Below are 10357 nucleotides of genomic sequence, written 5' to 3' on the forward strand. Positions count from 1 at the left end.
TGTTACCTGAGTGGATGAGTTGTCTAACACATCAAGCACAAATGCTTGTACATGTGTCCCATCCACAGATGCTTCCTTGAGTAAAATTTCATTACTTAATCAGAATATGAAAAGGTGCATAAGCAAAACTGAAATTATTTGAGGCCCTTAAAATACTCTCTCAGTACTTTGCACCAGTGCAATGAACTTTCAGAGGAAAGTGGAATGATGCATCAGAGACTTGTGATGTCCCATTCTATTTTACACATCATTCTTCTAGGTGCTATGCTGTGCCTTTTACCTATTGCTTCTCCATCTCTTTGTATGCAACTTTGTAGTTGTCAAATCCTTCTGTCACCAGAGCTTTCTCAGACTTTTCCTTATGTCTGTTTTCTTCCCATCCTGACCACTCCAATTCCAGATTATTCCACCCCCACAGGCCCTAGATTTAGAAAGGTATGTAAGTTGTGAAAATTAGAAGGCATATGTGCAAGTCCCCTTGCTGTAGCTACACTGTGGAGTTTCGCTCATCTGCGGTCCATTTTCCTACTGCAAATGTCCAAAGCACCTGAATGAAGCATATAGTACTTCCTGACATGAAGCAGTATTTTCACAGTGTGTACCCACAGCACTTCAGGAGCAGCAGAAGTTCTAATCTTTATCTCTGAATCTTTCTGAATTTCCTCATGGTTAGAGGGAATAGCACTAAGCCTGTCCTCTTATATAACATTTAAGCAGACAGTGATGGTATTGAAAGCAGACCTGTAGACATGCTTATATATTCAGAAGTTTTTTTACTTCTAATTATGTAAGTTGGCTTGCTAGGAGCAACATACGCCTCCCTTCTCAACTAAAACATTCATGAGGTTGTTAAATGAAAGTACAGATCTAGGACTAGAACAAAAATAACTATGGGGTGCATTGCCTTCTGGTTTCTAGAGTGATTTAAATGGCTTAATCTTGTTTCATTACCGTGTGAATTTCTCCTTATTCCTACCTAGGCTTACCATCATGTATAGAAAAGTGGATTATTCAGATCTTAAATAGCATGGCAGGAAAAGAGAGCTAAGTATGCACAACAGTACTGTCATTTTTAACTTGCTGAAGATCCTGTAAGTACTGTGCAGCTGGAAGCTTCATAAATACTTGGTTGTAATCAAATACATCATTTAGAGAAAGTACAATGCTTTTCCACATGCAGTGTCAAGCACTCATGACAACTGCAGACCCTGCAGAATGATAAACATACATACACACACTGCCTGGACTTCTCTATGGATGAGCCCCTTCCGGTCCCTGCATAATTTAACATAAATTAAAATATATAGTATATTTTATCTATTATTGATATCAAAATGGATAAGCATTTATGTGAACAGTAAGACATCTCATTATCAAATCTTATTATCAAATTGAATAAATACATAGTGTTACGTATAGCTACCTGAAGCACCCTACCTTTGATGTTTATTATTCTGGTAATAATTCCAGTCCATCCCTAAGAAAACAAATAGAACCACAGATTATCCTGAGTTGGAAAGCACCCACAAGCATCATCGAGTTCAACTCCTGGCCTGGCACAGGACACCCCAAGGGTCACACCATGTGCCCGAGAGCATTGCCCAGATATTTCTTGAGCTCTGTCAGACTTGGTGCTGTAACCACTTCCCTGGGGAGCCTGTTCCAGTGTCCAACTATCCTCTGGATAAGGAACCTTTTTCTAATATCTAATCCAAACCTCCCCTGACACAACTTCATGCCCTTCCCTTGTGTTCTGTCCGTGGTCACCAGAGAGAAGAGATTGGTGCCTGCCTCTCAGCTTCCCCTTGCAAGGAAGCTGTGGACTGCTAAAGACCACAATAGGCCACAAACTCCCTCAGTAATTTTCTTGAGTTTTCATAAAGGGTAGTTGATTTTTGAGAATGGACAGTCATCTGCAGTACTTCAGATTCCAGCTCAGCCTCCCAGAAGGCAGCAGGTGATCTGGATTAGCAGCTAGTGGTCTTCATAGATTTCCCTGGTGGGAGTGGGAAGAGGGCACACCTTGCTCCTAGAATTTGTGACAGAACTCTTCAGATGCCAGATATGCTCTTGAGATATACTTTTTTTAGTAGTTCTGCTCTTGTATCAGTTTGAACCTGACATTGTACCTTTGTGGTAAAGGATGTAGCTCAAATCCAAGAAATTCCTAGACTCTTCAAGAAGAGGAAAAGACAAATCTTTAATTTTTTCTTCAATTCCTTAAATAGTCTCTCTTTACATACATAATTTTTATTGCATAACACACAGTATTTGGGATAATTTTTTATTTAAGAGAAGACTTCATTATGAATCCACCCATAGCTGACAAAGATCTCTTAATAACTAACAAAAAATAAAGAAGGAACAGAAGGAATTAAGAAACAATGTATTATACTAGTTAGTACACGTATATATCTCAAAGTTTAGCTGTGTAATTTAGTCAGAAATGGGCAGATATTATTGTGTGACATTAGGAGCAAAGAGAAGGGAAGAATTCCATCATTTACATAGAGTTGATGAGTGAAGTATTAACTGTGCATAAATTGTATAAAACTGGCCAGGTAAATTAACAAAACTTGGCAAAAATAATTCAATTCATGGTCAAATTGTGCAATAAAAACAAGTTGATGCTGTTCAAACTGGTAGATTTCACTTAAAAATATATGTAAATATTCCTAGATTCCCAGCAAATAAAAGATTCCACTTGTTCTGGCCAAATCTCAGTCCCATTCTGTTTCATGCAACACAAGTGAATGCTTTTGTAGTGATACAATTCCTTTGTTGTTATTCAGTTTTCATGGTCTCTGATCACATCTATTTACTTCCTATTATAAAAAAAGCCTCAAAAGAAAATTATTGAGAATCATAAAATGTTAAGGGTTTGAAGGGACCCTAAATATCATCTAGTTCCAACCTCACCTGCCATGGGCAGGGACAGCTTTCACTAGAACAGGTTGCCCAAGGTCTTGTCCAGCCTGATCTTGAACACTTGCCAGGGTTGGGGCATCCACAGCCTTCCTGGGCAACCTGTTCCAGTATCTTACCACCCTCTGTATAAAGAATTTATTCCTAATACCTAACCTAATTTTCCCCTCTTTTTGTTTGTAACCATTACTCCTTGTCCTATCACTACAGTTCCTGATGAAGAGTCCCTCTCCGGTTTCCCTGTAGGCCCCCATCAAGAAGATGCTGGAAGGTTGCTGTGAGGTCTTCACAAAACCTTCTCTTCTCCAGGCTGAACAGCCCCAACTCTCTCATCTACCTTTGTAGGGAAGGTGCTCCAGTGCCCTTAAAAACTTCATGGCCCTTCTCTGGACTGGATCCAACCGTTCCATGTCCTTATGCTGGGGACACCAGAACTGAACACAATACTCCAGGTGGGGTGTCACAAGAGCAAAGTGGAAGTTGAGAATCACCTCCATCAACCTGCTGACCACACTCCTTATGATGCAACCCAGGATTCCATTGGAGAATCTTTCTGGGTTGTGAGTGTACATTGCTGGCTTATGTTGAGTTTTTCATCAACCATCACCACCAAGTCCTTCTCCACAGGGCTGCTCTCCATCACTTTTCTGCCCAGCCTGGAGGTATGCCTTGGATTGCCCTGGCCAGGTGTAGGACCTTGCTCTTTGCTTATTGAACTTAATGAGTTTTGCATCAGCCCATCTCTCAAGTGTGTCAAGGTCCCCCTGGATGGCATCCCTTCTCTCCAGCACGTCCACTGCCACTCAGTGACACCACTCATCTTGGTCCATCAGTGAAATTGCTGAGGGTGCACTCAATACCACTGTCCATATTGCCAGCAAAGATGTTGAGCATAAAGGGATCTAGACCAGGCATTATGTTTTCAAGGGCTTGCAGAGACAGCCATATGTGGCAAATGTTACATTATAAGATATTCTGTGCTCTGTCACCTCATCACCTAATTCCGAAGCAGCTTAGTATTATTTCTTCCTAACAATTAGCTGACATGTTCATAATACATTTGAAATATCGAAGAGGATACTGTCCTTTTGTTTGAACTGATGGTTTCAGTTAAATGCTTGTGTATTTCCCAAAACATCCAGTGGCAATCACTATCAGTGAGATATATTTAGGTTTAATTAAAATATCAAATTCAATTGTGCCATGTGATATTAATATAACAAGGGATATTAACTTTTGCCTTGTGTGATGCACATATTAAATTGTTATCATATGTACTCCATCCTCAACATATCCCTGGCAGGATTCTTGTCACTTAAAATCTCCCCCGCTGTCAGAAGGAACCACCCATCACTTTATTTGTTTGCTTGGAGCATCTTCTGCTGCTTGGGGTGGGGGTAGGCTCTGTTTGCTTTGGGCAACTCAACCATCTTCCACAACTTGCTTGCTCTGTTGTAGTGAGGAAGAAAGTGCTTGTTAAGTTCAAAGGAGACATGTCTTCAGTCATGGACAGTGATGGACTGCTTCAAGAGCAGTACCAGGGGAAAGCTTGAAGTACACAGAGCAAAAGAGATGGAGTGTTCCTTATAAAATGTAACAGTGACAGCAGGCTGAGAGTCATCCTTTCCTCTTCATAGCTGCTGTGAAATGAGATCCACAAACAAGGACAATTTGGAGCTTTTTGTGAATTCCTTCTCCTTTGCAACATGATGCAACTAATTAGGCTTCTTTCATCTCAGGGAAGTTCCAAATGACTTTTCCTCTGAAACACCAGAGATTTGAAACACTTCAAAAAGCAAGAAGCTGGGGCATGTTATACAATAACTATAGCTGGGTTATACAGCAGGTTTTGAGAGGAAAACCACCAGGAGATGAGGAAATAAAAGTGGAGCAAGGATACACTAGCTGATGCAGCTGGAGACAAACTCCCCCCAAATTCTGAAACTTTGACTTTTACTTTTTCCCCCTTTCAAGTTGCACGAACTTGTGCTGTTTGGGAGTAGAGGGAATGTCACACAAAAAGCACCACTTGTAAGAATCTCACTCAACACGTTTTCATGAAAGAAATTAACCAGAGACCTTGTTAATTACTCACAGTTCTTGGAAGAAGCTATATTGGCTGCCTTCCTGGTTCCACACATATTGCCTTTATTAGGTGTTATACAGCAAGTGAATCATTCATGACAGGGCTGGTGTGACTCTAATATTTTGAGGTTATCTGGTCCTATTTAGTGATGTTCCCTAGAGATCCAGATGTCCCCAAAACCCCTCATGACAGTGAAGAAGGAAGAGAATTCATCTGAAATGGACTTCTGTTCTCTGCTACTCATCTCTCTTCTTTTTCTAGATAATATCACAATCCAAGCAGGAAAAATAGAGATGGAGTGGAGATTAACTGGTGTCCTCATTCATTCCATCAAAACAGGGTAAAAGAGTGTCTAAGGTTAAATTAGAGAAGGGGATGACAGACATCAGAGACGTTAACACAATTTTTTTCTTTTAATTTTCACTGAAAGTTGTTCTAAGCAAAAATCTAGACTGGCCATAGACCATATGAAACAGAAAATGCAGGATGTGTGTGATGCTTTGGTGTATGAGATGACTGCTTTCATTCTAGCTGAGCAGTTTTTGAAGAGTTCTGGGTAGCTCAGAATATTCCTCAAATATTTTGGAAAATTGAAGGGTTTTGTAAAGTGTTCACGACTTAATGAACCACAGCTTTAAAGTTAGTGTTGAGAGGTACTTTGGACCACCATATTCTGAGAGAGGACTAGTGAATATTTACAGACCCATTCTGTCTTAAAATGGCATTAACATTTCATACCCTTCTCCCTCCCTCTTCTTTTTTTTCTGTTCTTCACTAGTTATCCCTTTTCTTATGATGACCTCCTGAAAAACAGTACGGCAGCATTTGATACTAAGCCTCCACCAGTCTAAGTAAGAATCATCCCCAGGGTAGAAAAAAATTCCAATCAAGGAGAAATTTACTTCAGGCCCTGTGTGGACTAATCTTATTTAATCTGGCAAACTGAATTTGTGAGCCTTCTGGAGACTTTTCAACGGTAAATTTGTGAGGAGCAATTATTTCCTCCAAGAGAATGCACAAAGGAGAAACAACTTTCAACTACCTAAAGCCCGAGTGCCTGGAGCACACAGATGTGCTCAGGGCATCTAGATAGCTCAAATGAAATTTTCATGGGAATGAAATGAAAGAAAATAAAGGTAAAGAAAGATGATAGCACTTTCTTTTTCTTCTAAGGTGTGCACAGAGTAATTTATATTTGAAGTCAGAATTGGGCAATACTAAGAATGTTTCATTCATGACAACTGTGAAATACAGAGATGGCATTTTTGCCAGGAATACATTTATCCATGTTAATGAAGTTCTTTATTGGCAGTTACATGAAGTATTTACTCATGTTCTGGGATGGGATGTTGTCCTGTCTAGGTAGAGACATATTTTAGGGTTGTTTTTCACATAGCAAAGATAAAGTACTGAAAAAAACAGGATCAAAATTACCGCTGCTTAGAGTGCTTTCCTGGCTTGAATCCACAATGTTAGAAAGGACTTCAAATTAAAAAACAGGTGCACTATGTCCAAAGGCATTTAGGTGCCTAATTGTCTGTGAAAACAGTACAAGCCGTTGAAGATCTTGACAAGTGTGATTAATCTTAAAGGGACGCGACATTCTCCTGCATTCTTGCATCTTCTCCTAAGCCACGACCCAACATTGCCCATACAACCTATCCCACCGGCGGCTGAATTATCATGCAGATAAGCTATGTGCCAAATGTTCTGCGTCAACAGCGGGATATCATGTTTTATAATTCCCATTCAGAAAGGTGGCTTTGAAAGGAAGTTATTAAGGAGCCACAAGTGGAATACTTGTGCTAAGTGAGTGTTGCTGGGGCAGGTCCAGCCACTGAGACTGAAGAAACTCAAGACCAGGATTCAGTCACCAAGGACAGACCAGCCCAAAGCTCCAGGTGGAAATGCACTAAGGAAAACTGATAAATGAGGGCTTCCTCAAACCAAAGAGCAAATCAAGAGCCAGGTCAGGAAATCAAAGAGCTTGCACTGAAAGTTGTGGATAAACATGAGCTAGGACTAGAACAAGACAATGCAGGTTAGTCGAGAGGCAGGAACCATGCAGAAACAAAGGGGTGTTAGGGGTGCTTGTAAGGCAATGAAATCAGTTTGTAGAACTGTACCTGAATCAGAAACATATGGCACCCCTTGGACAGTCAGGAGTCTCAGGACACCAATCTCCCAGGAGGGTATTGAACCAGCTCCTGGCTGCAGAGCTTGATTGCTTACTCAGGGCCTAAGAGAGGAGGATATGTGTGTAACCTGACACAAATTATCAGTTTGTTCATTCAGGGCAGATATGTCAATTTACAAACAGGAATAATTCATATAATCACCAGTTGGGACCTCCGGATCTCTCCGGTTTCTTCTTTCTGATTTATGTAACTCTGTGGATCATGTCTCAGGGCAGGACTGACATTGGGATATGTGACTGACTGTACCATCTCTCAAGCCTCCTTTGGCTCTGGAGCTGTGCTACAGCCTTTCGTGCTCTGCAGGCACTCCTGCCAGATGTGTTCACAGATCAAGACAAGCTCTGTGTTCAGGGCTGCAAAGCAGAACAGTTTCTGTAGTGGCGATGACAAAGATATGGTCCTTGCTGTGAAGGAGATGGGCACCAGTTGTTTGTGTTTTGTCTCAGTGTGAGACAAAAGACATGGATTACAGTCATTCCTGAAGTGTGGCCACATCAGAAGTAGAATGTAGTCATTAAATCTGTAGATTAAAAGTAGGTATAGGCTTCAACATCTTGCTGAATTAATGGCTCTGTAATTGCCAAGGGACATTAAAAGGTTAGTCCGTTAGTTTAAGCACAGCATACAATAGCAGTTAGGCTCTCACAGTGGAGGAAAGATGCAGCAATATCAATATCAACGTGCTTTACAGTGATATCAGTGGATAAATGCTATCTGCAGAATATAAGTATTTCAGTTTTTAAAATCGAAACAAAACCCGTGTAACTAACTGAAGTATTTTTAATGACATAAAATTCTAGTTGTAGAGCACACCAAAGAATAAACATGCTGTGTATTTCCCATGTCAGATCAAGACCTTTTGCAGTTCTCACTAACCAAACTGTAAAAAAAAGAAAAAAAGTTGTTTAGAATCCAAAATGTCTCAGTTTGCTAACTACTATACATGTGAAAGGAATATGTTTGAAAAACAATCATTGATCAAACAGAAAATGAAACATTTCTGGTTTAAAAATAAAGCACGTAATGAGAAAATAAAAATTATTTATGAAGTCAAACGACTTTTAAATCTTTAAATTCCCCACATACCTTCTAGGATTATACTAACCTGTGGAAGGTCATTATAGTTATAAGGGAAAAGATTAAATAAGCACTTAAGCAGACATAAATAAAGCAGACAGGTTAAAAGCTATTAAATTGAACAAGAATAGAGGGAAACTTATCAGTGCTGTAAAGGAATCCAAACACAGAAGGAAACAAACACAAATGTTGAAAATAACTAATGGGAAGTAGCAACTCTGGAAGTACAAAATCTTATTAAGTCCCAAGTCATCTGTACCAAAGAAAGTTCTTGGTCCGTTAGGACAACTATAAAGACTATATTACAGGAAAACTTCTGTAGTGAGTTCAGAGCTTTTTCCCTTAAATAACACAAAGCAGGATATAAAATTTGCATTGAAATTATAAAGAGGCCTTGAAAATGGAGTCTGCATTCTTCCCAGAAAAAAGTCAGAGTGAAGACAGACAACACTTTCTGACTAAGGAAATACTTAGTGTGTATGTGTGTGTGTGTATATATATATATGTGTATACATATATAAATACACATATATATATATATGTATACATATATATATACACACACACACATATATATATATATTTACACACACACACATATATATATATGTCAGCCAGTCATTTGGATCAGGAGCATGCAGGGAGAGATGCCTGTGACAGAGGTGTTGGGGGAGGAGACAGAGAAGCAGTGGCTTCTGTGTCTCTTGGGCCATGGCTGGAAATGTAGCTTGGTCTCTAAACCAGCAATTTCATTTCTCCAGGGAAAAATAAATTGGCAATATGTGAAGGAAAAACATATAATAGAAAAGAAACAGGATCTTTTAGTTATTCTTGGGGGGTAATTAAAGTTCCAGAGGTGTAGCTTCACTGAATTCAGTGAGGGATGTTTTTGCTAATAAAGTTTTTTAAATGAGGGCTCTATTATACTCCAAGTATGGATATTTCTAAATATGTCTGGGTTTATATATTTCTCAATATTTCTATTTTTATTTTTCTGACTTTTGCCTGTACAAAATATAAACAAAACCATTCTTAACTAGTTCTGTATGCCCCAAAGAGAGAAAAGTATGCATGCTTTCTAGGGAATGAAAAATAACATACCATTTTGTAGGGACAAAAATTAATACAGAATCAATTAAAAAGGATATGGAGGTCACCATTAAAAATGTACATACTGGTGTCATGCAAAGGTATCTCTGCAACTCCATTCTCCGTCTCAAACGCTTCAATCTGCCAAATTTGGATAAATATTGACTTTTAATGGCATCTAATGTACCAGCAGCTATAGATGCTGCTTAATTCAACAGCATCAGTTAAATGCAGGTCATTGCATTAATTAAGAGTGCATCTATTATAACTCATCATTTTGTTCTCCCTAATTTTAATAAGAATTTTGCCAGCATGCTTACTGGAAATATTACAACATCTTCCTGCACGGAGAAAACCCACAGGACCTATTTATCTGGTTCAACTGTATATTGTTTAAACAGAGGGTCATACTGAAACCAAAGGCTTGCCATTTTGCCCAGAAGACAAGTCTAAGATTTGCCTTAAGATTACAGCACATCTGCAGGAGGAAGAATACTTTTCCACGGGTCACTTAAGTCATCCTGAGCAAAAGAAATACCAACACCAAAGATGCACCAAGGAATGACAACCACAGCCGCTGAAAGTGAATAACCTGAGATCAGGACGAGAAGGCATCCTGATCCTATTTTCTGTGCATGCCAAGATTTGACGTGTAGTTAACCCAGCTGGGGCTAGGAGCCCAAACAGCGTAAGAAAAGCAAACTCAACTCAGGCAAAGAATGCTTTGTCCTACCTCAGATTTAGCCCTCAGGTGATCAGGCACTGCATGCTTTTAATTTTACCAGCTAGGGATATTTTTTGAAATGTTCAGAGAACAAACGTGTCTGAATATTGAGCATGACACAAAATGTCATGAATGCTTAAAGTTGCGAGTCCTTCAGCTCACGGAGGAAGATGCGAAGGGAAGGAGGGTGTTTTGTGAGACCCAGGGTGAGAATGTCCCGACATAAACAAAGGGCCCGGGATTGGACGTCGTCTTGGG

At 39.6% G+C, this 10357-nt stretch overlaps 1 long non-coding RNA gene across 1 annotated transcript; it reads right to left on the reverse strand.

The window, feature by feature from the left end:
• Nucleotides 1–2175: 2175 nt before the first annotated feature.
• LOC108447172 lies at nt 2176–10348 on the reverse strand. The gene is made up of 3 exons (XR_001862582.1): nt 9462–10348; nt 7138–8089; nt 2176–4687 (listed from the first exon to the last, which is right to left on the reverse strand). It is a non-coding gene; the product is annotated as an uncharacterized LOC108447172 (long non-coding RNA).
• Between the last annotated feature and the right edge of the window lie 9 nt (nt 10349–10357).

The sequence above is a fragment of the Corvus brachyrhynchos genome, unplaced genomic scaffold, assembly GCF_000691975.1.
Source record: "Corvus brachyrhynchos isolate BGI_N302 unplaced genomic scaffold, ASM69197v1 scaffold595, whole genome shotgun sequence".
NCBI lineage: Eukaryota > Metazoa > Chordata > Aves > Passeriformes > Corvidae > Corvus > Corvus brachyrhynchos.